Genomic DNA, 26181 nt, shown 5'->3' with positions numbered 1-26181 from the left:
GTTCCTTTTTGTGATTTTTCACTGGTATTCTCGACATTTTCCAATGATGTCCTTCCTATCCCCTTTTCCCCAACAGCAGTTTTTTTGACAGAAATATCCTCTTTACTGGATACATTTACCTGTCTTCTTAACTAGGGTCCTTTCCACCTATCCTTTGCTGGTGGCACAAATCATACGTCTTGGAAGAGAACAGTCCCATAAGCTCTTTGGAAGTGAACCCAATGCTTTAATATTACTCTATAGCCCCTCCCAGAACTCTTGGGTCAGTCAACGTGCAGATGAATGGACAATTAGCTGCATTGCCTTTCAGGGTAAGATAGAGAATCATTACCCCTCAGATAAGTTGATACATTTTTTTCTCAAAATTACAGTCCCAGTGGTCTTTTCAAAGGTAACACGTGATCACCCTATGTCGGGAGTTCACCTTGTCTTTACAGATGACTCTTCTAATGGACAAAGAGAGAACCCATCACTGCCCTGACTCTTGCAGAACTCTTAGGCCTGTCAGCTGTGGGGACAGAAACTGGGATTGCCTCCCTGATCACCTCCCAACAGAGTTATCATCAGCTCAGTGCCACCATAAACAGGGACATCAGTGAGCTTCAACAAGGAATAACCTATCTTAAAGACTCAGTCGCTTCATTGGCTGAGGTTGTTCTACAAATAGAAGGGGATTAGATCTTCTCTTTCTACAACAGGGAGGGAGGGCTCAGTGCGGCACTCAAGGAGGAATGTTAAGACAGGATTAGTAGAAAACAGCCTACAAAAGTTAGAGAAAGTCTACAAAAGAGACAAAGAGAAAGAGAAAAGAGTGAAGCATGGTATAAAAACTGTTTTTTTCTGCCTCTCCCCTGCTCACCACGCTTCTACCCAGTATCCTGGGTCCCTTTATAGTACTCCTGCTGCTTGTCTCCTTTGGTTCATGGGTACTTAGAAAGTTAACTGATTTTTATCAAGGCCCAGGTAGATTCAGCTACCAAGCAGATCTCAGTCCATTATCACTGCCTCTATTGTGAGGAGGCTGAAAAAACCGTGTGTGTGTGTGTGTGTGTGTGTGTGTGTGTGTGTGTGTGTGTTGTGATACTTCCCTTGGGTCGCCCACAGCTGGCTGCGACTTCTCCAGCCTAAATACAACCTGTAACTCAGGCTGGAAAATCAGTCGATGGTGGAAGCGTCAGTTACAATAATATGTGCCACATATCAGGTGCACACCTCACCGCTGTGAAGTAACCTTATGATGGGATTAGCACGGGTCCATGATCTGTGTTGCCCACTCTCACAAAACACATGTATAGCCCAGAATGGTCTATTAAAGCATAAGTTCGTTCCTAGCCATTGCGGTGCAGTCCTAACTGCAAGAGTGACTTGCCATGGCCGAGCTGGGCACTCTGTGAGGCATGTCTGATCTATCTCAGACCACTACTTCCACCCTGGCAGAAATAATGGAACCTAAGTGAGAGTGCCAGACGTGGGGGCAACCTGTGTAGACTAAGACACGGGGCTTCACCAACCAGGTGCTGGTTGTAAATGCACATCATATAGACAGAACTTCCTCCCACTGATAGTTAAGGAAAGGTGGAGATGTCGGGGACCGGATATCCAATCTAAGCAAAGCTAGAGCTCTGCCCTGAGCATATTCCTGAGAAGGGCTTGACCTTTTCAAAGAACTTGTCCCCGAAAGACTGTTGCATCTTTGTCTAAGGAGGATATCTTGCAGTTTAATGATTCACCTTATGTCCTTGGGCACTTCCCACTACTCCTCCCATCCTAAGCTTCAGTTCCTGCTCCAATTCCTGCTTCAGAGCTTTAAATGCTGTACATTCCTCTCAATAAACGAGACCTTGACAACAGAACCTTGCTTGGTCTCCTTCTTTTCTCCCCCCCCTTGACCCTCAGGTAGTGCCTCTTCGGGACCCTGAGTAACTGGACCTGCTGGACGGGTCATATCATACCTATTATCATACCTATTCATGCATTTTCATACCTTTAAAAATAGCAAGATAATTAAAAAGCCAAAATTAAAAGCAATATGCTCAGTTCCTTTACATTCCTGCTACCACAAAGGAGTCATTATAACCGTGACACATTCTCCACCTTGAAGGAGTCATTTTTCAAACTGTGAGCCAAAGGAATATCTTTTTTTCTTAAGTATTTTTGGCTTGACGGGTCATATCATTCCTATTATCATACCTATTCATGCATTTTCATACCTTTAAAAATAGCAAGATAATTAAAAAGCCAAAATTAAAAGCAATATGCTCAGTTCCCTTACACTCCTGCTAACACAAAGGAGTCATTATAACCGCCACACATTCTCCACCTTGAAGGAGTCATTTTTCAAACTGTGAGCCAAAGGAATCTCTTTTTTTCTTAAGTATTTTTGGCTTAGTAATATTACATGTAACTAATACATAATTTTTGTTTGTAGTTCCCTGGTGCGTTCCAAGACATAACTCATTCCTTCCAGGTATGTTATACCTAGTTATCATCTCAGAGAAATTAAGTAAATTATTTAAAAACTATCAGAGAAAATAGTAATTAGAATACAAACCTTGGTTTATCTAATTGAGAAGTCATTTATTTACTAATATGAATCTAATCAAGGAATGTTTTAGTTGGCTCTCACTTCAGCTGGTTTTGTTGATTGACAAGATAGTATTTACTTTTCTAGAGCTTTCTTCCTCTAAGATTTGAATCAACCATGAAACACAAGGGTCATAGTTCCTGAGTAATAAATGGTTTGGCCTTCTCTGATTATTTGGTTATTTAATGATAACCAACATTAATTATGATCTCTGATGGTGATAATCTAAGATTTTTTTTTGTACTGAGGAGTAAATCTAGGATCTTGTTTATGCTAACCAACTTCTCAGTCCTGAGCTTCATCTACAGCTCTCTTTTTAAATGTTTTATTTTCTTTTCAGATGGAACCTCTTTATGTTGTCCAACCTTTTTTTGAATTAATTCTTGTAAACTAGACATACCTTAAATTACCATTGCTTCATACTTAAATGTAGTTGATATTACAGGTTTGTGCCATAAACCAAACTTCTAAGGTTTAATAGGCTCATCAAACAGTTAGGATGTTCTTTAAAATTTAAGAAGTTGTGTGTTTGTGTGGCTTTTGGGTTGATATGAAATAAGGAGCTCCCGTATATTCCCTTTGAGGTGAAGGAATTAATAAAGAAGACTGTTGGGGTTGGGGATTTGGCTCAGTCGTAGAGCGATTGCCTAGCAAGCACAAGGCCCTGGGTTTGGTCCCCAGCTCTGAAAAAAAAAAAAAAAAAAAAAAAAAAAGAACAATGTCAAATCTCCAGAAGGAGACATTCGTGAAATCTACCATACAGGAAGTAGTTGCCAACCATAAATAATAAGCTTAGGGCTAGTGCTATGCTCAAAAATTAAAAGGGATATCTTGTTTTGCATAGGGCTAATTTCATTTAACAGCATCCATATGGTGGCTTATATTACCTACAATTGTAGTTCTAGAGAATCCAATTCTATCTTCTCATCTTTAAGAACACCAGGCCTGAAATTGGTTACTGTACATACAGAAAATCAAATATGCATAAATATAAAGTAAATCATTAAAAATGAAGCTTTCATCCAATCACAGGATGCCTTAGAGAATATATGCCTCTGCTTGAAAAAGAATTGAACCCTGATACATAAATCCCAGGAGTAAGCTTGTCAAAAAAGCTGAGAGAGATTGGTAATACCTCACAATGTTCCTAGGAACACACATTTGTGCCTTGGTTATAATCAACACTGAGCCACCCTAAATACAATCATTATTCCATGGGAAGAGATCCAGGACTGAACAAAAGGGTCCAAGTGAGGTGAGCACTAGCATTCACCCCTCTCTGCTTCTTGATTATGGATGCCACATGAACAGATGACTCATGTTTCTGCTCCTGTGCCATTCTCACTGCATGGACATTACCTTAGCACTGAGAATCAAAAGAAATTTAGTCCTAAAGTTGTTTTGCTCAAGTAATTTTTTCCTGCAGTGTAGAAGTAATTCATATTGCTCTCAAAGCCAGAACCATGTTCTCTGATGGCATTAACTGAACAGCCTAATACACACATATTATAGGCTTATAGGACAGTCTAGCCACTGTCAGAAATAGCAGAACAAAGTAACACTAGAGATAAGCTGATGGCGAGAGGCAAGCGCAGGAACCTAAGCAACAGAAACCAAGACTACATGCCATCATCGGAGCCCAATTCTCCCACCAAAAAAAAACATGGAATATCCAAACACACCAGAAAAGCAAGATCTAGTTTCAAATTCATATTTGATCATGATGCTGGAGGACTTCAAGAAAGACTTGAAGAACTCCCTTAGAGAACAAGTAGAAGCCTACAGAGAGGAATCGCAAAAATGCCTGAAAGAATTCCAGGAAAACATAAATAAACAAGTAGAAAGCCATAGAGAGGAGACACAAAAATGCCTGAAAGAATTCCAGGAAAACACAATCAAACAGTTGAAGGAATTAAAAATGGAAATAAAAGAAATCAAGAAAGAACACATGGAAACAAACCTGGATATAGAAAATCAAAAGAAGAGACAAGGAGCTGTAGATAGAAGCTTCACCAACAGAATAAAAGAGATGGAAGAGAAAATCTCGGGAGCAGAAGATTCCCTAGAAATCATTGACTCAACTGTCAAAGATAATGTAAAGCAGAAAAAGCTACTGGTCCAAAACATACAGGAAATCCAGGACTCAATGAGAAGAACAAACCTAAGGATAATAGGTATAGAAGAGAGTGAAGACTCCCAGCTCAAAGGACCAGTCAATATCTTCAACAAAATCATAGAAGAAAACTTCTCTAACCTAAAAAAAGAGATACCCATAGGCATAAAGAAGCCTACAGAACTCCAAATAGATTGGACCAGGAAAGAAACACCTCCCGTCACATAATAGTCAAAACACCAAACGCACAAAATAAAGCAAGAATATAAAAAGCAGTAAGGGAAAAAGTAGCATATAAAGGCAGACCTATTAGAATCACACCAGACTTTTTGCCAGAAACTATGAAGGCCAGAAGATCCTGGACTGATGTCATACAGACCCTACGATAACAAAAGTGCCAGCCCAGGTTACTGTATCCTGCAAAACTCTCAATTAGCATAGATGGAGAAACCAAGATATTCCATGACAAAACCAAATTTACACAATATCTTTCTACAAATCCAGCACTACAAAGGATAATAAAGGGTAAAGCCCAACATTAGGAGGCAAGCTATACCCTAGAAGAAGCAAGAAAGTAATCGTCTTGGCAACAAAACAAAGAGAAGAAAAGCAAACAAACATAACCTCACATCCAAATATGAATATAACAGGAAGCAATAATCACTATTCCTTAATATCTCTCAACATCAATGGCCTCAACTCCACAATAAAAAGACATAGATTAACAAAGTGGATATGCAACAAGGACCCTGCATTCTGCTGCCTGCAGGAAACACACCTCAGAGACAAAGACAGACACTACCTCAGAGTGAAAGGCTGGAAAACAACTTTCCAAGCAAATGGTCAGAAGAAGCAAGCTGGAGTAGCCATTCTAATATCAAATAAAATCAATTTTCAATTAAAAGTCATCAAAAAAGCTAAGGAAGGACACTTCATATTCATCAAAGGAAAAATCCACCAAGATGAACTCTCAATCCTAAATATCTATGCCCCAAATACAAGGGCACCAACATACATAAAAGAATCCTTACTAAAGCTCAAAACACACATTGCACCTCACACAATAATAGTGGGAGATTTCGTTCAGGAAATTTTTTCCAGTGCCCATGTGTTCCAGATGCTTCCCTAGTTTTTCTTCTATTAGTTTGAGTGTGTCTGGTTTGATGTGGAGGTCCTTGATCCACTTGGACTTAAGCTTTGTACAGGGTCAAGCAACCAGAGCTTCCAGGGACTAAGCCACTACCTAAAGACTATACATGGACTGACCCTGGACTCTGACCCCATAGGTAGCAATGAATATCCTAGTAAGAGCACCAGTGGAAGGGGAAGGCCTGGGTCCTGCTAAGACTGAACCCCCAGTGAACTAGACTATGGGGGGAGGGCGGCAATGGGGGGAGGGTTGGGAGGGGAACACCCATAAGGAAGGGGAGGGGGGGAGGGGGATGTTTGCCCGGAAACCGGGAAAGGGAATAACACTCGAAATGTATATAAGAAATAGTCAAGTTAATTAAAAAAAAATGTTAAAAAAAAAAAAAAGGAACTAGATAAAGAACAATAAAAGAAAATCTGGTTATCTTTTCAAAAAAAAAAATAGTGGGAGATTTCAACACCCCACTCTCATCAATGGACAGATTATGGAAACGGAAATTACACAGAGACGTAGACAGACTAAGAGAAGTCATGAGCCAAATGGACTAACAGATATTTATAGAACATTCTATCCTAAAGCAAAAGAATATACCTTCTTCTCAGCTCCTCATGGTACTTTCTCCAAAATTGACTATATAGTTGGTCAAAAAACGGGCCTCAACAGGTACAGAAAGATAGAAATAAGCCCATGAGTGCTATCAGACCACCACGGCCTAAAACTGGTCTTCAATAACAATAAGGGAAGAATGCCCAAATATACGTGGAAATTGAACAATGCTCTACTCAATGATAACCTAGTCAAGGAAGAAATAAAGAAAGAAATTCAAAACTTTTTAGCATTTAATGAAAATGAAGGTACAACATACCCAAATTTATGGGACACAATGAAAGCTGTGCTAAGAGGAAAACTCATAGCGCTGAGTGCCTGCAGAAAGAAACAGGAAAGAGCATATGTCAGCAGCTTGACAGCACACCTAAATGCTCTAGAGCAAAAAGAAGCAAATACACCCAGGAGGAGTAGAAGGCAGGAAATAATCAAACTCAGAGCTGAAATCAACCAAGTAGAAAAAAAAAAAAGAACCATAGAAAGAATCAACAGAATCAAAAGTTGGTTCTTTGAGAAAATCAACAAGATAGATAAACCCTTAGCCAGACTAACGAGAGGACCCAGAGAGTGCTTCCAAATTAACAAAATCAGAAATGAAAAGGGAGACAAAACTAGAGATTCAGAGGATATTCAAAAAATCATCAGATCTTACTATAAAAGCGATATTCAACAAAACTTGAAAATCTACAGGAAATGGACAATTTCCTAGAGAAATATCAGGTACCGAAGTTAAGTCAGGAACAGATAAACCAGTTAAACAACCCCATAACTCCTAAGGAAATAGAAGCAGTCATTAAAGGCCTCCCAACCAAAAAGTTCCCAAGTCCAGACGGGTTTAGTGCAGAATTCTATCAAACCTTCATAGAAGACCTCATACCAATATTATCCAAACTATTCCACAAAATTGAAACAGATGGATCATTACCGAATACCTTCTACGAAGCCACAATTACTCTTATACCTAAACCACACAAAGATCCAACAAAGAAAGAGAACTTCAGACCAATTTCCCTTATGAATATCGACACAAAAATACTCAATAAAATTCTGGCAAACCGAATCCAAGAGCACATCAAAACAATCATCCACCATGATCAAGTAGGCTTCATCCTAGGCATGCAGGGATGGTTTAATATACGGAAAACCATCAACGTGATCCATTATATAAAAAAACTGAAAGAACAAAACCACATGATCATTTCATTAGATGTTGAGAAAGCATTTGACAAAATTCAACACCCCTTCATGATAAAAGTCCTGGAAAGAATAGGAATTCAAGGCCCATACCTAAACATAGTAAAAGCCATATACAGCAAACCAGTTGCTAACATTAAACTAAATGGAGAGAAACTTGAAGCAATCCCACTAAAATCAGGGACAAGACAAGGCTGCCCACTCTCTCCCTACTTATTCAATATCGTTCTTGAAGTCCTAGCCAGAGCAATCAGACAAGAAAAGGAGGTCAAGGGGATACAGATCGGAAAAGAAGAAGTCAAAATATCACTATTTGCAGATGATATGATAGTTTATTTAAGTGATCCCAAAAGTTCCACCAGAGAACTACTAAAGCTGATAAACAACTTCAGCAAAGTGGCTGGGTATAAAATTAACTCAAATAAATCAGTAGCCTTCCTCTACACAAAAGAGAAACAAGCCGAGTAAGAAATTAGGGAAACAACACCCTTCATAATAGACCCAAATAATATAAAGTACCTCGGTGTGACTTTAACCAAGCAAGTAATAGATCTGTACAGGAAGAACTTCAAGACACTGAAGAAAGAAATTGAAGAAGACCTCAGAAGATGGAAAGATCTCCCATGCTCATGGATTCGCAGGATTAATATAGTAAAAATGGCCATTTTACCAAAAGCGATCTACAGATTCACTGCAATCCCCATCAAAATACCAATCCAATTCTTCAAAGAGTTAGACAGAACAATTTGCAAATTCATCTGGAATAACAAAAAACCCAGGATAGCTAAAACTATCTTCAACAATAAAAGGACTTCAGGGGGAATCACTATCCCTGAACTCAAGCAGTATTACAGAGCAATAGTGATAAAAACTGCAAGGTGTTGGTACAGAGACAGACAGATAGACCAATGGAATAGAATTGAAGACCCAGAAATGAACTCACACACCTATGGTCACTTGACAAAGGAGCCAAAACCATCCAATGGAAAAAAGATAGCATTTTCAGCAAATGGTGCTGGTTCAACTGGCGGTCAACATGTAGAAGAATGCAGATTGATCCATGCTTATCACCCTATACAAAGCTTAAGTCCAAGTGGATCAAGGACCTCCACATCAAACCTGATACACTCAAACTAATAGAAGAAAAACTAGGGAAGCATCTGGAACACATGGGCACTGGAAAAAATTTCCTGAACAAAACACCAATGGCTTATGCTCTAAGATCAAGATTCGACAAATGGGATCTCATAAAACTGCAAAGCTTCTATAAGGCAAAGGACACTGTGGTTAGGACAAATCGGCAACCAATAGATTGGGAAAAGATCTTTAACAATCCTACAACAGATAGAAGCCTTATATCCAAAATAGAAAGAACTCAAGAAGTTAGACCGCAGGGAGACAAATAACCCTATTAAAAAATGGGGTTCAGAGCTAAACAAAGAATTCACAGCTGAGGAATGCCAAATGGCTGAGAAACACCTAAAGAAATGTTCAACATCTTTAGTCATAAGGGAAATGCAAATCAAAACAACCCTGAGATTTCACCTCACACCAGTGAGAATGGCTAAGATCAAAAACTCAGGTGACAGCAGATGCTGGCGAGGATGTGGAGAAAGAGGAACACTCCTCCATTGTTGGTCGGATTGCAGACTGGGACAACCATTCTGGAAATCAGTCTGGAGGTTCCTCAGAAAATTGGATATTGAACTGCCTGAGGATCCAGCTATACCTCTCTTGGGCATATACCCAAAAGATGTCCCAAAATATAAAAAAGACACGTGTTCCACTATGTTCATCGCAGCCTTATTTATAATAGCCAGAAGCTGGAAAGAACCCAGATGCCCTTCAACAGAGGAATGGATACAGAAAATGTGGTACATCTACACAATGGAATATTACTCAGCTATCAAAAACAACGGCTTTACGAAATTCGTAGGCAAATGTTTGGAACTGGAAAATATCATCCTGAGTGAGCTAACCCAATCACAGAAACACATACATGGTATGCACTCACTGATAAGTGGCTATTAGCCCAAATTCTTGAATGAGCCTGGATGCCTAGAACAAATGAAACTCAAGACGGATGATCAAAATGTGAATGCTTCACTCCTTCTCTAAAAGGGGAACAAGAATACCCTTGGCAGGGAAGAGAGAGGCAAAGATTAAAACAGAGACTGAAGGAACTCCCATTCAGAGCCTGCCCCACATGTGGCCCATACATATACAGCCACCCAATTAGACAAGATGGATGAAGCAAAGAAGTGCAGACCGACAGGAGCCGGATGTAGATCGCTCCTGAGAGACACATCCAGAATACAACAAATACAGAGGCGAATCCCAGCAGCAAACCACTGAACTGAGAATAGGACCCCCGTTGAAGGAATCAGAGAAAGAACTGGAAGAGCTTGAAGGGGCTCGTGACCCCATATGTACAACAATGCCAAGCAACCAGCGCTTCCAGGGACTAAGCCACTACCTAAAGACTATACATGGACTGACCCTGGACTCTGACCTCATAGGTAGCAATGAATATCTTAGTAAGAGCACCAGTGGAAGGGGAAGCCCTGGGTCCTGCTAAGACTGAACCCCCAGTGAACTAGACTGTTGCGGGGAGGGCGGCAATGGGGGGAGGGTTGGTAGGGGAACACGGATAAGGATGGGGAGGGGAGAGGAGGGTGTTTGCCCGGAAACCAAAGAATTATTATTAAGTATTAAATAAATAAAAAAAACTGAAAAAAAAAGAATGAAAATAAAAGTGGGACAGGCAACCTATGACAGTATCAGGCATGATAAAATCTCAGTAAACACAGAGGTGTAAATTTTTCTAAGGTAGCTATCAACAGCCAAGTAATATAGACATCAAACACAATGCACATTCTAAACAGGAAGCTGGAGATCTGTGTAAATGATGCAACACCATCAATGTAGTCTTGATGGTCCACTACAGTTCTGTTATCAAAATGAAGATCATTTATAGCAAAACAAGTAGGGAAAACTCATATTTATTATGGAAGATATATTTACGTCAAACACACAGAGAGAGAGAGGGGTTGGGCTTTTGGATACTTTTACTTACTCTAATATGAACAATGCTATATTTATTCACCTTCAAAATCTTCCCTTGGAAAGATCTTTCTCTTGATGATGCTTTAATCAGAGTTTATCAGAGGATCTGTTGGCTGTCTTCTGGGACTGGCTAATTCTATGTCTCTTTTACATGCACTTTATCAGCATGTTCAAGACCATATAGCAATATTATATTTTTCAGGGTTTCTTTAAAATTAAACAAAAGACAGTGATTGCTACATACCAGCATTTGGTGAACCTTTTACTGTATAGAAAAAGTTTTCACCCCAGATAACAAATCATGCCAGATTAAAGTTATGATTAAACAAATATCAAAGTTAATGAAGCAGTTGGTTTTGGCAGAGTTAGCTACAAGAACATAGGTGGGGGTTACTTCCAAGACCAGGGATGTGTCAAACACAACTCTGTCAAAATGAAACTTTCCAAACATTGATTGCTGGGCATGGAACATGCATCCCTGTCACTCTCTGAAGACATGTGTGTAGCTTGCTATGATGGAGAGTCTCTGTGCAGCTCAGAAAGTCAGAAATGTCTCCCCTGTCTTTTGCTTATTGCTTCTATAATCAGGAAAGGGATGCTAATGAGTTTTCAAAGTTTCAGCTTTTCTACTTAAGTAATATTTGCTACCTCTTGCATCCTATGTACCTCCCTCTCCTTACTTGAGAGAATGTTTATATTCAGATGGTATTGTCATAAAACAGATAGACAAAAGGGAAGTGTTGTCCATTAATGTGTCATTATTTTATACACATACTAAGATTGTTGAATATGGAAGTTAAAAAAATAAATTCAACACAAATTTAAAAAAAAAACATAAACTCATTTGTGTATCTATATGTTATACCTATGTATGGATATGTATATGGAAGTCAGACATAGATGTCTTCTCAGTCGCATTAACAATTGATTTTTTTATAGTGTGTCTCTCACTGAACCTAAAGCTCATTGACTTAGTTTGGATGGATGTCCACTGAACCCTAGTATCTTCCTTTCTCCACCTCTTTAGCTCTGGAATTACAAGTATATATCATCACATCTATGTATTAGCGATCTGAACTCATACTAATCTTTCATTATGAATATCTCCCCAGTCCCTAGATTCAATTGAATACTTAAGACTTTTGAGCATTTTGGGGAAAGAAGACCAGAAAGATGGCTTAGCAAATATGAACACTGGCTGTGCTTACAGGGGACGTGGATTCAGTTGATAGTAGACTGGTTGGCTAAGGACCACATGTAATCTTAGTTCCAGTGTGTCTGATGCCCTCTTCTGATAACCACAGGCCCCTAACATGCACATGGTACACCTGTGTACCATGCAGTACATGAAGTAATCCCACGCACGTATAGACACATATATGAATAAATTTAAAAAAATGAAAGTGGAAATGTTGGTATTCTGACACTAGTCCTTCAGAACACCTTTTTTTTCTGTTCCCCAATGCAATCTTCTCCAGATCAGCAGCTCCTCAATTTCCCTTCAGAAAAACAAAAAAAGAGAAATGAAAAAAAATTAAAAAAAGGCCTCCCAGGGATGGAAACAGATGCACAGATCCACATGCAAACATTAGGTGAAGCTCAAGAAATTCTGTGGAACAGAGGAAGAAAACATTGTAAACACTAGAGGAGACAAGAACAACACAAGAAAACCCACAAAATCAACTCACTTGAGCCCATAGAGGCTCACAAAGTCTGAATTGCTCACCAGGAAGCCTACATGATTTTTTCCTACCTTGGTCTTCCAGTAGGGCTTCTAAAAGTGAGAGTACATGCTATCTCTGTGTCTTTGCTTCCTTTTCCCCATATGGGGTTGCCTAATTTGACTTTAATATGAAAGGAGGTGCTTAGACTTACTGTAACTTGATATGAAATATGCATTAATATCCAGGAAAGCCCTGCTATTTTCTGAATGGAAATGAATGAGCAATAGATGGAGTTGGATAAATGGCCAGTGAGGAGAAGCACTGAGAAAAGAGGAAGGAGGGTAAACTGTGGTTAGGAAATAAAAATAAGAAGAAGAATAAAATTTAGAAGGAAAAGACTAGGCAAAAACACTCATATCAAGGATGAGTAAGGCAACCCAATTTAGAAACCACAAAAAAAAAGTATCAAGAGCAGATAAATACAAAATACCCTCACACCCACTGTTACGAATTGCATGATAATAATAAGTAATAACCATAATGTGTATCCAAAGGACTTACTGCAGACACAAACAGACTTTATAATTGGTGCTTGTACCTCTGTGAGTCACTATGACCCCTACTTAGGTCATATTTATGGGCTTTGCTCTCTTCTTTTGCCAAACTTATTCATTCCTCCAAGGCTATAGTCTCCAAGGTGAGGGACCTGATGATCTTCAATTGTGCTTTATCTCTGTGTAATTTTTTTTGACGGTTTCTCCATTTTTTCCTACCACATGCTAGCAAGTCTTTGGTGAAAATTGTGCAATCACCAACCTATGTGTGTATAAAAATGTCACTAGGGATAATTTTTTTGATTTTCTTCCATCACAGATCTCAGAGATATTCAGCTGATATTTCCTGTTCATCCTGACCCACATATCATGTTGTGTTCTTTAAATTATTCGATTCACTGATTGGCTACTCCCACAGGATATGCAGCTCCATTACACCGGAATATCTTGTAAGCAGGAAAGATTATATAGTTCAATTATTTTATGGCTGAATTGGTTTCCCAGTCTAGGCCTATCACTAGAAGCCTTGGTTACAGTTACAGATAATGGCCAGTTCAGGCTCTGTATCTTGCATTACAGGCATCATGCTAAGGGTTACCCTCATATATTCCTGGGAGTTTCTGTTGCATTCAGGTTCCATCTCCCCCAAAACCCCGCCAAAGAAATGACTCTCATTTTCCCAACCTGACCCCTCATATCCCCATTCTCACAAGACCGAACCTCATTCATGAAATCTATTCTGTTTCTTCTTGCCAAGAATATCCATGCAATCCTCATACAGCCATCCTTGTTACTTGGTCTTTCTGTCGATTGCAGTATGATTAACATTTGCTTAACAGGTAATATTTACTTATAAGTATGTATCATGTTTTTCTTTCTGGGTCTGGATTACCTCATTCATGATGATTTTTCATTGTTCTATGCATTTGCCTACACTTTTCATATCACTGTTTTTAGTAACTGAATAATACTCCATTGTTGAAATTTACTGTCGATGCCCCATGCCCGCACCGACAGTGTCCCGCGAATCGGGCAAAAGCCTGTGGGATTAAAGAAACATACACACACAGGTTATTCGTGTCAAGCCAGAAGAGGAAGGGGCTCCTGTAGCTTTATTCACCAAATATATACTCATGTTCACCAGGTGGAAAATATCTGAAAATCACAGTGGGAAACCCTGGCTCGAGATTGCAGTAGCAAAAGATCAACTACTTGCCCTAAATAAACTAGGGAAAAATCCAGGAAGGCCAGCCTAAATGTCAAAGACAAAGACCAAGAAGACAAAAGGCAGGAATGAATTTACCACCACCCAGGTGTGTCTCCCAGGTGTTTCTGTACTAGGCCAGACTGCTCCTTTGTTAGGAAAAAAAAAGGCTTCCACATGCATCAGCAGGGCTCAGCAGGGGTCAAACCCTGCAAGAGACCCAGAAGGGTCTGACAAGGTGGGTGCAACATTGCATGGGATCCAGGAGGCTCTGACAAGTCCCCCTATTTTATTTATTTATTTTTTTATTAAGCAAGTCCCCCTATAATAATTTCAAGCAGCAGCCTGTCTTAGGTCACTTTGAGATGACAAGCTTCTTTCCCGTCATTAGAATATTCTTCCAGCCTCAGAATTTCCTGCTTTAGGTGAAGCCTGGACCCAAAGAGTTGCCCGCTGTCAGCTAACTGCTTCTCGTGAAGGCTGAGCCCAATTTGTGCAGAAGGTTTTTCTCCTATCAAGGAGAAAAACACCTACTTAGTTGCTGCCCACGTCTGGAAGTGCTATTTGCACATGTGATAAGAAGCACAAGGGCCACTGCATGCCAGAGTAACGGAGAGACTTTGACAGCCCAGGTTATCATAGTGCCTGCTGTTGCCACTCAGCTCTCCTATATGTTTTTCCACTGGAGTTATGAGCTGTCTGTCCTTCTGTCCTGTGGTATTCACAACAAACTTTCCCTCTGCAGTGTGCACTTGGGCGGTTCTTGGAAGAGTCAGGAGACAGCCTGTCAGCCTCTGCTCATTAACCTAAGGACCATGTGAACAGTGAGGTGGCCATCTTGTGATTTGGTCTGCATTATTTGTTGGAAAAATGCCACAAGAAGATCACACTGGGATTTAGAAGTTTCTGGCTAATACTAAGCCAGGTAGCCTTTTGTGGCCAGATTGGTCTACAAAGAGAAACAGCATTTTGGAAAAGTGAAATACCTTTGTAACCTAACATGCAATTGGTTCAATAAAGACTTCAAATTTAAAAAAAAAAAAAAAAAGCACAAGGGCCCTAGGCCAAACTCGGAGGGCCATATCACCAAGGGCTGTTGTCAAGCTACTCCCGTAATAAAATTTAGAATTCCCAATTATCAGCAACTACTCCAGAAAGTTCACCCACTATGCTTGCCTAACAATAGATTGGGGAAGGGTAAGTCCAGAAACTGCAGACAAAATGGCTGCAACAATAGCAGCAAAAATGCCAAGGTCTTTCCTAGGACAGTTTAGTATCGGCCATTCTTCTCTGGAAAAACTGGCAGGCAATGGAACCATGTCTGAGATCTGCACAATCAGGGCAGAGTTCCCCAATCCACAGCAGTTTCACACAGATGGAATTTCTGTGAAGCTAAAGACTGCAAAAATGACAACACCAGTCAAGGTGGCAAGAGCCGCAAGGGGAATGAGGGGTGGCAGTGGTAACAGCTGGAGTCCAGTTTTCTCTGGCAAGCAGTGGTGCACAGAGGGTTGGGGCGCAGGCCATGGTGGGATGGGACATGCAGTGACAGTAACAATGACTGCAACAATGCCAAGATCTCTGTGATGACAAAAAATGAGGGGAAATCCTCCATCTTCCTCTAAAAACAAGGGAATGAGTCCAGGGACCCAAACCAGGAGAACTGAATCTTCATGCTCCCAGGATCAGCATGTCTCACCAGCCACTCAGGCAGCTGGCACACTCCTGTAGCATCCTGTAGAAAAAACACAAACATGCCGTCTTCCCCATAAAAATACCTGGACAGGATCATGTCAATATGTGGATCCTTTTACTTTACCTAGGCAGAAGTATGCCTAGTTGTAGGGTGCCGTAGACATTCAGAGTGTTCCTTGGCATCCAAATTTTAAAATTGAAATAAAAAAGGCATTATTTAAATAATAGTATAGCATACAGGGATATAACTTCCCCTTTTTACTTATTAAGATATTGTTAAGATATTGTTTATTAAGGTAAGTCCTCGAGGATTAAATTGAGGACACTAAGCACTTGTATATACAAATTGACTTGTATAACAAATTATTGTCTCCAGCTTTATTGTTTTGGTGATAAAAAGAATGAGGGACTGGGGATTTAGCTCAGTGGTAGAGGGCTTACCTAGGAAGCGCAAGGCACTGGGTTCGGTCCCCAGCTCCGAAAAAAAAAGAACCAAAAAAAAAAAAAAAAAAGAATGAAATTTTTTTGACTAATTGTTCTTATGTAAGGGCTATAATCTGCCTGGTATCGTTCACTTCCCTTGTTAAGGGATCCAGGCAATTCAGTTTGAGTTCTTAAATGACCTATAAAGGAACAGTACTTAGTGCTCTTAACCACTAAGCCATCTCTCCAGCCCCTCACCAACTTTATTTACCTAAACATAAGCATTAATTAGAAATGCCAAATCCTGTAAACATGGCCCAGATTTAACCTTACTTACAAATCCCAGAGCTGGCAGAGCAAGGCTGGGAGTTGGGAGTAAGGAAATGGAGTCTTCCTCTTTTCATGAGTGTGTGCTATCAACTCCATTATCATTTTCAAAGAGCTGGGTCTATGGTTTTGTTTAGTTGTCTGAGCCAAAGCACTGAAAGGACAGTGAGTTGTCAGACATTCACACTGAAATCATGACTCACTTATTTTATATAGAAAACTTGCCTCCAATAAAGCATTAACTAATTGTAAAATTTGAGGGTTATTACTATCTAAAAAAAAAAGGAAAACTTTTTAATCAATTGTAAACCACAAGCCACACATTGGCTATCACTACATGAATTGAAAGCTTGATTTTTTAACATTTAAAAAACAGCGTCTATAGCATGTAATTCAATAATCTGTGCTGAGCAAGGGGAAACTCTAGAGAATAAACAAGTGGTCCAATCACAAATGTAGCATTTTCATTAGATCAACCACTTATAAATAGAGTAAGCACATTTTCTATGGGTTGCATGCACAAATTTACAGTAAATACAAAAGCATGCTAAGAGTAAAATCATCAATTTTGTATGAAAAATTTGTATATGTGATAGGGCAAATACAGTATCTTGTAATAAACAATTTAATTGCTACTTGGAATAAGAAATGTTTTACCAGGTTTCTTTTTTTAAAATACTTTCAAGACTCTAGCCTACAATTTTGTATTAACACAACTGAAGCTTTATCTCCAATGAGGATAACAAAGACCTAAGTCTTCTGGTAAGGTGAGGTACTTAGCCAATTAACATATCCTTAGAAGCTTAAAATTAGTTTCAAATATTAAAAAGGGAATGTTCAATATTTTTTGCAGGAACAGCTACTCCCCAAATATTAAAGCTCATTGTGAGAGTAAAGGTCTGTAGTAAAAATTTCCATATACACTGAAAGATTCAATGTTCTAATTTCTTACATTGAAGAAGCAACAAAATTACATAATACAAGGCCAATAGATATTCTTTTGTAAAATTTTTTAATGATATCACTTCATGAGTTCTCTAAAATTATAAGCAAGTTCACAAATTGAAAACTCACAATCACCAGGATGTAAACAAATTGCACAAAATCAATCCTCTAAATCTATCTTGAAATGGCAGTTGGAGTAAGCAAACAGGCTGTAATGCTCTCACAAGTTCCAAAACCTCATCAGTCCTTCATAAATCCGGTAACAATCTCTACCTGTTTGATTATTTTTTATTTAATTACAAATAAGTTTGAGTTAGCCAGTGTAACACTGGCAATCCTTAAACACAATCTTTAAGTTCTCCTTGTAACACCGGAGCACAACCACAACTCTGGAAAGCAAAACTCAACCTCTAACAAAAATACAGCCTCCAAAGTCCAGTCTCCAAAACACTGAGTCTACCCTTCATGCTACAAGGTTTGACTGCCAATTCCTACATATGAACACACGATGGTGTGGTCTCCAATACCTCAACAAAGAGACATTGTCCTAAAATCTTTTAGAATCCTGGTTTCTAGGATTAGAATTCCATAAAAATATTATCTCAATTTAGACTTGTTTCCCTAGGTTGGCTCATGCCACATGTTGTCTAGAATGACTCCATTCAAATTACAGTTCCTTTTTCGAAATGAGTTAAAACCAAATCAAGGTGTGAATGACCGGCAGATAAAGTTTTTACCATTTTTTCTATTGACCATTAAAGATAAAACATTTAAGAAACAAGAAACAAAAACCACAGACATAAACTGACAGACATGGACAGCTTGGTGCACCAAGGACAGACAATAGACAAAGAGGGGAAAAAACTAGATGGTTCCCACCGAAGGGACCCAGATACCCTACCTATGGAACTCAGAACCAGAAATAAGCATTTCTCCAACAGGAGCCAGCAGAGAGTCAAGACATCTCCTGACTTCCCTCTGTTCCTAGGAGAGCTCTCAGAAAGATTTTCTCATTCTCCAAAGTATCTGCGGAGAGTCTGGGAGGACAGTTTTTCCAAAATGCTTTCATTCTCTCTCATTTCTAGGGTGTAAACTATCTCTAGTCAGGGTCCAAAGACTAAAACTTAACTTTAAAAGAACACATACGAAAAACCACTTTGCCATTACCTTGTCCCTTTCTTTTTTTTTTTATGTTTTTTTTCTTTTTTTTATTATTATTAACTTGAGTATTTCTTATATACATTTCAAGTGTTATTCCCTTTCCCGGTTTCCGGGCAAACATCCCCCTTCCCCCTCCCCTTCCTTATGGGTATTCCCTTCCCAACCCTCCCCCCATTGCCGCCCTCCCCCCATAGACTAGTTCACTGGGGGTTCAGTATTAGCAGGACCCAGGGCTTCCCCTTCCACTGGTGCTCTTACTAGGATATTCATTGCTACCTATGGGGTCAGAGTCCAGGGTCAGTCCATGTACAGTCTTTAGGTAGTGGCTTAGTCCCTGGAAGCTCTGGTTGCTTGGCATTGTTGTACTTTTGGGGTCTCGAGCCCCTTCAAGCTCTTCCAGTTCTTTCTCTGATTCCTTCAACAGGGGACCTATTCTCAGTTCAGTGGTTTGCTGCTGGCATTCGCCTCTGTATTTGCTGTATTCTGGCTATGTCTCTCAGGAGCGATCTACATCCAGCTCCTGTCGGTCTGCACTTCTTTGCTTCATCCATCTTGTCTAATTGGGTGGCTGTACATGTATGGGCCACATGTGGGGCAGGCTCTAAATGGGTGTTCCTTCAGTCTCTGTTTTAATCTTTGCCTCTCCCTTCCCTGCCAAGGGTATTCTTTTTCCTCATTTAAAGAAGGAGTGAAGCATTCACATTTTGATCATCCATCTTGAGTTTCGTTTGTTCTAGGGATCTAGGGTAATTCAAGCATTTGGGCTAATAGCCACTTATCAATGAGTGCATACCATGTATGTCTTTCTGTGATTGGGTTAGCTCACTCAGGATGATATTTTCCAGTTCCAACCATTTGCCTACGAATTTCATAAAGCCGTTGTTTTTGATAGCTGAGTAATATCCCATTGTGTAGATGTACCACATTTTCTGTATCCATTCCTCTGTTGAAGGGCATCTGGGTTCTTTCCATTTTCTGGCTATTATAAATAAGGCTGCGATGAACATAGTGGAGCACGTGTCTCTTTTATATGTTGAGGCATCTTTTGGGTATATGCCCAAGAGAGGTATAGCTGGATCCTCAGGCAGTTCAATGTCCAATTTTCTGAGGAACCTCCAGACTGATTTCCAGAATGGTTTTACCAGTCTGCAATCCCACCAACAATGGAGGAGTGTTCCTCTTTCTCTACATCCTCGCCAGCATCTGCTGTCACCTGAGTTTTTGATCTTAGCCATTCTCACTGGTGTGAGGTGAAATCTCAGGGTTGTTTTGATTTGCATTTCCCTTATGACTAAAGATGTTGAACATTTCTTTAGGTGTTTCTCAGCCATTCGGCATTCCTCAGCTGTGAATTCTTTGTTTAGCTCTGAACCCCATTTTTTAATAGGGTTATTTGTTTCCCTGCGGTCTAACTTCTTGAGTTCTTTGTATATTTTGGATATAAGGCCTCTGTCTGTTGTAGGATTGTTAAAGATCTTTTCCCAATCTGTTGGTTGCCGTTTTGTCCTAACCACAGTGTCCTTTGCCTTACAGAAGCTTTGCAGTTTTATGAGATCCGATTTGTCGATTCTTGATCTTAGAGCATAAGCCATTGGTGTTTTGTTCAGGAAATTTTTTCCAGTGCCTATGTGTTCCAGATGCTTCCTTAGTTTTTCTATTAGTTTGAGTGTGTCTGGTTTGATGTGGAGGTCCTTGATCCACTTGGACTTAAGCTTTGTACAGGGTGATAAGCATGGATCGGTCTGCATTCTTTTACATGTTGCCCTCCAGTTGAACCAGCACCATTTGCTGAAAATGCTATCTTTTTGTCATTGGATGGTTTTGGCTCCTTTGTCAAAGATCAATGACCATAGGTGTGTGGGTTCATTTCTGGGTCTTCAATTCTATTTCATTGGTCTATCTGTCTGTCTCTGTACCAATACCATGCAGTTTTTATCACTATTGCTCTGTAATACTGCTTGAGTTCAGGGATAGTGATTCCCCCTGAAGTCCTTTTATTGTTGAGGATAGCTTTAGCTATCCTGGGTTTTTTTTTATTCCAGATGAATTTGCAAATTGTTCTGTCTAACTCTTTGAAGAATTGGATTGGTAGTTTGATGGGGATTGCATTGCATCTGTAGATTGCTTTTGGTACAATGGCCATTTTTAGTATATTAATCCTGCCAATCCATGAGCATGGGAGATCATTCCATCTTCTGAGGTCTTCTTCAATTTCTTTCCTCAGTGTCTTGAAGTTCGTATTGTACAGATCTTTTACTTGCTTGGTTAAAGTCACACCGAGGTACTTTATATTATTTGGGTCTATTATGAAGGGTGTCGTTTCCCTAACTTCTTTCTCTGCTTGTTTCTCTTTTGTGTAGAGGAAGGCTACTGATTTATTTGAGTTAATTTTATACCCAGCCACTTTGCTGAAGTTGTTTATCAGCTTTAGTAGTTCTCTGGTGGAACTTTTGGGATCACTTAAATATACTATCATGTCATCTGCAAATAGTGATAATTTGACCTCTTCTTTTCTGATCTGTATCCCCTTGATCTCCTTTTGTTGTCTCATTGCTCTGGCTAGAACTTCAAGAACTATATTGAATAAGTAGGGAGAGAGTGGGCAGCCTTGTCTAGTCCCTGATTTTAGTGGGATTGCTTCAAGTTTCTCTCCATTTAGTTTAATGTTAGCAACTGGTTTGCTGTATATGGCTTTTACTATGTTTAGGTATGGGCCTTGAATTCTTATTCTTTCCAGGACTTTTATCATGAAGGGGTGTTGAATTTTGTCAAATGCTTTCTCAGCATTTAATGAAATGATCATGTGGTTATGTTCTTTCAGTTTGTTTATATAATGGATCACTTTGATGGTTTTCCCTATATTAAACCATCCCTGCATGCCTGGGATGAAGCCTACTTGATCATGGTGGATGATTGTTTTGATGTGCTCTTGAATTCTGTTTGCCAGAATTTTATTGAGTATTTTTGAGTCGATATTCATGAGGGAAATTGGTCTGAAGTTCTCTTTCTTTGTTGTGTCTTTGTGTGGTTTAGGTATAAGTGTAATTGTGGCTTCGTAGAAGGAATTCGGTAGGGCTCCATCTGTTTCAATTTTGTGGAATAGTTTGGATAATATTGGTATGAGGTCTTCTATGAAGGTTTGATAGAATTCTGCACTAAACCCGTCTGGATCTGGGCTCTTTTTGGTTGGGAGACCTTTAATGACTACTTCTATTTCCTTAGGAGTTATGGGGTTGTGTAACTGGTTTATCTGTTCCTGATTTAACTTCGATACCTGGTATCTGTCTAGGAAATTGTCCATTTCCTGAAGATTTTCAAGTTTTGTTGAATATAGGTTTTTATAGTAAGATCTGATGATTTTTTTGAATTTCCTCTGAATCTCTAGTTATGTCTCCCTTTTCATTTCTGATTTTGTTAATTTGGACGCACTCTCTGTGTCCTCCCGTTAGTCTGGCTAAGGGTTTATCTATCTTGTTGATTTTCTCAAAGAACCAACTTTTGGTTCTGTTGATTCTTTCTATGGTCCTTTTTGTTTCTACTTGGTTGATTTCAGCTCTGAGTTTGATTATTTCCTGCCTTCTACTCCTCCTGGGTGTATTTGCTTCTTTTTGTTCTAGAGCTTTTAGGTGTGCTGTCAAGCTGCTGACATATGCTCTTTCCTGTTTCTTTCTGCAGGCACTCAGCGCTATGAGTTTTCCTCTTAGCACAGCTTTCATTGTGTCCCATAATTTTAGGTATGTTGTATCTTCATTTTCATTAAATTCTAAAAAGTTTTTAATTTCTTTCTTTATTTCTTCCTTGAGCAGGTTATCATTGAGTAGAGCATTGTTCAATTTCCACGTATATGTGGGCATTCTTCCCTTATTGTTATTGAAGACCAGTTTTAGACCGTGGTGGTCCGATAGCACGCATGGGATGATTTCTATCTTTCTGTACCTGTTGAGGCCCGTTTTTTGACCAATTATATGGTCAATTTTGGAGAAAGTACCATGAGGAGCTGAGAAGAAGGAATATCCTTTTGCTTTAGGATAGAATGTTCTATAAATATCCGTTAAGTCCATTTGGCTCATGACTTCTCTTAGTCTGTCGACATCACTGTTTAATTTCTGTTTCCATGATCTGTCCATTGATGAGAGTGGGGTGTTGAAATCTCCTACTATTATTGTGTGAGGTGCAATGTGTGTTTTGAGCTTAAGTAAGGTTTCTTTTACATATGTAGGTGCCCTTGTATTTGGGGCATAGATATTTAGGATTGAGAGTTCATCTTGGTGGATTTTTCCTTTGATGAATATGAAGTGTCCTTCCTTATCTTTTTTGATGACTTTAGTTGGAAATTGATTTTATTTGATATTAGAATGGCTACTCCAGCTTGCTTCTTCTGACCATTTGCTTGGAAAGTTGTTTTCCAGCCTTTCACTCTGAGGTAGTGTCTGTTTTGTCTCTGAGGTGTGTTTCCTGTAGGCAGCAGAATGCAGGGTCCTCGTTGCATATCCATTTTGTTAATCTATGTCTTTTTATTGGGGAGTTGAGGCCATTGAAATTGAGAGATATTAAGGAATAGTGATTATTGTTTCCATTTATATTCATATTTGGATGTGAGGTTATGTTTGTGTGCTTTAATTCTCTTTGTTTTGTTGCCAAGACGATTACTTTCTTGCTTCTTCTAGGGTATAGCTTGCCTCCTTATGTTGGGCTTTACCATTTATTATCCTTTGTAGTGCTGGATTTGTAGAAAGATATTGTGTAAATTTTGTTTTGTCATGGAATATCTTGGTTTCTCCATCAACGTTAATTGAGAGTTTTGCTGGATACAGTAACCTGGGCTGGCATTTGTGTTCTCTTAGGGTCTGTATGACATCAGTCCAGGATCTTCTGGCCTTCATAGTTTCTGGCGAGAAGTCTGGTGTGATTCTGATAGGTCTCCCTTTATATGTTACTTGACCTTTTTCCCTTACTGCTTTTAATATTCTTTCTATATTTTGTGCGTTTGGTGTTTTGACAATTATGTGACGGGAGGTGTTTCTTTTCTGGTCCAATCTATTTGGAGTTCTGTAGGCTTCTTGTATGTCTATGGGTATCTCTTTTTTTAGGTTAGGGAAGTTTTCTTCTATGATTTTGTTGAAGATATTTACTGGTCCTTTGAGCTGGGAGTCCTCACTCTCTTCTATACCTATTATCCTTAGGTTTGATCTTCTCATTGAGTCCTGGATTTCCTGTATGTTTTTGACCAGTAGCTTTTTCCGCTTTACATTATCTTTGACAGTTGAGTCAATGATTTCTATGGAATCTTCTGCTCCTGAGATTCTCTCTTCCACCTCTTGAATTCTGTTGGTGAGGCTTGTATCTACAGCTCCTTGTCTCTTCTTTTGGTTTTCTATATCCAGGGTTGTTTCCATGTGTTCTTTCTTGATTGCTTCTATTTCCATTTTTAATTCCTTCAACTGTTTGATTGTGTTTTCCTGGAATTCTTTCAGGGATTTTTGAGATTCCTCTCTGTAGGCTTCTACTTGTTTATTAATGTTTTCCTGTGTTTCCCTAAGTGTGTTCATGTCTTTCTTGAAGTCCTCCAGCATCATGATCAAATATGATTTTGAAACTAGATCTTGCTTTTCTGGTGTGTTTGGATATTCCATGTTTGTTTTGATGGGAGAATTGGGCTCCGATGGTGCCATGTAGTCTTGGTTTCTGTTGCTTGGGTTCCTGCGCTTGCCTCTGGCCATCAGATTATCTCTAGTGTTACTTTGTTCTGCTATTTCTGACAGTGGCTAGATTGTCCTATAAGCCTGTGTGTCAGGAGTGCTGTAGACCTGTTTTCCTCTCTTTCAGTCAGTTATGGGGACGGAGTGTTCTGCTTTCGGGCGTGTAGTTTTTCCTCTCTACAGGTCTTCAGCTGTTCCTGTGGGCCTGTGTCTTGAGTTCACCAGGCAGCTTTCTCGCAGCAGAAAATTTGGTCTTACCTGTGGTCCTGAGGCTCAAGTTCGCTCGTGGGGTGCTGCCCACGGGCTCTCTGCAGCGGCAGCAACCAGGAAGACCTGTGCCGCCCCTTCCGGGAGCTTCAGTGCACCAGGGTTCCAGATGGTCTTTGGCTTTTTCCTCTGGCGTCTGAGATGTGTGTGCAGGGAGCAGTCTCTTCTGGTTTCCCAGGCTTGTCTGCCTCTCTGAAGGTTTAGCTCTCCCTCCCACGGGATTTGGGTGCAGAGAACTGTTTATCTGGTCTGTTTCTTTCAGGTTCCGGCGGTGTCTCAGGCAGGGGTCCTGCTGCTCTTGGGCCCTCCCCCACGGTAGCCCAGAGGCCTTATACAGTTTCCTCTTGGGCCAGAGATGTGGGCAGGGGTGAGCAGTGTTGGTGGTCTCTTCCGTTCTGCAGCCTCAGGAGTGCCCACCTGACCAGGCGGTTGGGTCTCTCTCTCACCGTGTCTGGGAGCAGAGAGCTGCTGCGGCCCGGGATCCGAGGGTGTGGTACTTCTGGTAAACACAGAACGTGCCCGGTCCTAGAGAAATTCTTCTTCCGTGTGTCCCATGCTCACCAGGCAGCTTTCTTGCAGCAGAAAATTTGGTCTTACCTGGGGTCCCGAGGCTCAGCTTCGCTCGTGGGGTGCTGCCCAGGGGCTCTTTGCAGCGGCAGCAACCAGGAAGACCTGTGCTGCCCCTTCCGGGAGCTTCAGTGCACCAGGGTTCCAGATGGTCTTTGGCTTTTTCCTCTGGCGTCCGAGATGTGTGTGCAGGGAGCAGTCTCTTCTGGTTTCCCAGGCTTGTCTGCCTCTCTGAAGGTTTAGCTCTCCCTCCCATGGGATTTGGGTGCAGAGAACTGTTTATCCGGTCTGTTTCTTTCAGGTTCCGGCGGTGTCTCAGGCAGGGGTCCTGCCGCTCCTGGGCCCTCCCCAACGGGAGCCCAGAGGCCTTATACAGTTTCCTCTTGGGCCAGGGATGTGGGCAGGGGTGAGCAGTGTTGGTGGTCTCTTCTTCTCTGCAGCCTCAGGAGTGCCCCTGTATATATGTTTTAACTCTCGCTTAGGGTGTGGTGCCTGTGCAACTCCTGTCCCTTTCTTATTACAAGTTTTACTCATGCTAGCCCAAATCATTGAGGCCTTTTCTAGCCCATCTTACCCCAATTCGTCCCAGCTCCTCCGTCAGTCACCCAGGATGTCCCGTCAGTAGACCTTGTGTTTCCCGATCTCGAATCGCTGAATTCAAAGTTCAAATTTTGGTGGGACCTCCATTTGTCGATGCCCCAATCCCGCACCAACATGGTATCAAGAATTGGGCAAAAGCCTGTGGGATTAAAGAAACGTACACACACAGGTTATTCGTGTCAAGCCAGAAGAGGAAGGGGCTCCTGTAGCTTTATTCACCAAATATACACTCCAAGTTCACCAGGTAGAAAATATCTGGGAATCACAGTGGGAAACCCTGGCTTGAGACTTCGGTAGAAAAAGACCAAATACGTGCCCTGAATAAACTAGGGAAAAATTCAGGAAGACCAACCTAAACCTCA

General features: G+C 40.3%; 1 non-coding gene and 1 pseudogene across 1 annotated transcript; one reads left to right on the top strand and one right to left on the bottom strand.

Moving 5' to 3' along the window:
* The window catches only part of LOC148001512 (cyclin-G-associated kinase pseudogene), a 44002-nt pseudogene extending 18067 nt beyond the window's left edge, over positions 1-25935 (bottom strand).
* Positions 14687-14810, top strand: LOC120096390 (small nucleolar RNA SNORA44). The gene has a single exon (XR_015636415.1). It is a non-coding gene; the product is annotated as a small nucleolar RNA SNORA44 (small nucleolar RNA).
* Positions 25936-26181: the final 246 nt, after the last annotated feature.

The sequence above is a fragment of the Rattus norvegicus genome, chromosome 13 (assembly GCF_021556685.1).
Source record: "Rattus norvegicus strain SHRSP/BbbUtx chromosome 13, alternate assembly SHRSP_T2T, whole genome shotgun sequence".
NCBI classification, from domain to species: Eukaryota; Metazoa; Chordata; class Mammalia; order Rodentia; family Muridae; genus Rattus; species Rattus norvegicus.
Note: the sequence above shows the minus strand (reverse complement) of the source record. Positions and strands in the feature narration are given on the sequence as shown.